This window comes from Notamacropus eugenii, chromosome 1 (assembly GCF_028372415.1).
Source record: "Notamacropus eugenii isolate mMacEug1 chromosome 1, mMacEug1.pri_v2, whole genome shotgun sequence".
Classification (NCBI taxonomy): domain Eukaryota; kingdom Metazoa; phylum Chordata; class Mammalia; order Diprotodontia; family Macropodidae; genus Notamacropus; species Notamacropus eugenii.
Window position 1 is genome coordinate 255,529,946 of NC_092872.1, and position 1,483 is coordinate 255,531,428.

Consider the following 1,483-nt stretch of genomic DNA (forward strand, 5'->3'; position numbering starts at 1 on the left):
TGATTGGTCATTGATTCAGTGCATCTTCTTTTGCTGTTGTCGAGTCAGTTTTCAGTCATGTCCAACTCTTTATGATCCCATTTAGGGTCTTCTTGGCAAAGAAACTGGAGTGGTTCACCATTTCCTTGTCCAGCCCGTCTTACAAATGAGAAACTGAGGCAAGCAGGGTTAAGTGATTTGCCCAGGTTCACATAACTATAAGTGAACTCATGAAGATGAGTCAACCTGATTCCAAGCCCAGTGTTCTATCTACTTTGCCACTTAGATGTTCACATGTCTTTCTTGTTATGCTCATTTATGACTAATAATACATGGGACTTTTAAGAGGTTCTCCTCTTGACATCATTGAAGATGGTCAATTATATTTATAACAACAACTCACATTTGCACAGAGATTTAAGGTTTAACATTAATTTGAAATGCTCTGCCCCAATCCAAAATTTTAATCTTGTAAATAATCTCTATTTTTTATTTCATTTTTTCATTTTTCATTCATGTTATGCTATGTTAAATATAAAATGTTTTTATTTGATGTAAAATTATAAGTGAACACCATGCTGCTTTTTTGATCTTTAAAAATCAAGATTTCTTTTGTGTGTATATAATTGGATGTTCCTTTTGAGCTTTCCTCTTTAGATGCTTCAGCCAACCATTCATTTTTTGTTATTTCTACATATCTCATTTCACCATAAATGGGATCCTGTTCCTCCACCGTAAAATCATATAAATGTTAAAGTGCTTGGATGTATGCTGCTTCCTTGTCCTGAAGCATTTTCTTCAGAGCACTTAGCTTTAATTTTCTCAGCATTTCCCCTCCCCCCCAACCCTGGCCCATCAATCAAAGCAATTCTCTTTGGTTTAGATTAAATTGTAATGTCATCTCAGAAATAGTGGGGTTCAGATTCCACCTCCAGATACTTACTACCTGGGTAACCTTGAGTCAGGCATCTAACTTTTTTCTGTACTGTTTTGTACACAGACTTTATAATTTCTCCAAAATTATAAAGGCAATCCTGACTGGAACTTCCCTACTGGATTTTTCAAATATTCTTTGTAGAATTCCTTTTTCATACAAATAGCTTTCTAGGTCTGAAGATGAATTCAATCTGCCTTCAGTCTGCCAAAAGCTCATGTGGCACAGTGGATAGAGCACCAGGCTTGCCAGGAAGACTCATCTTCCTGAGTTCAAATCTGGCCTCAGACACTTACGAGCTGTGTGACCCTGGACAAGTCACTTCACCCTGTTTGCCTCAGTTTCCTCATCTGTAAAATGAGCTGGAGAAGAAGATGGCAAACCACTCCCTTCTCTACCAAGAAAACTCCAAATGGGATCATGAAGAGTTGACTAAACAATGCCATTTGAGTGCAGCGGTGCTAGGCCAGCTTTGGTCTCTCATTTTCCAAATTCCCAGTCTAGTTTAGGCAAGAAGAGATAAGCAAAAGCATAGCATCTCTTGGTGTGATGCACTTGATTGCAAAGTTA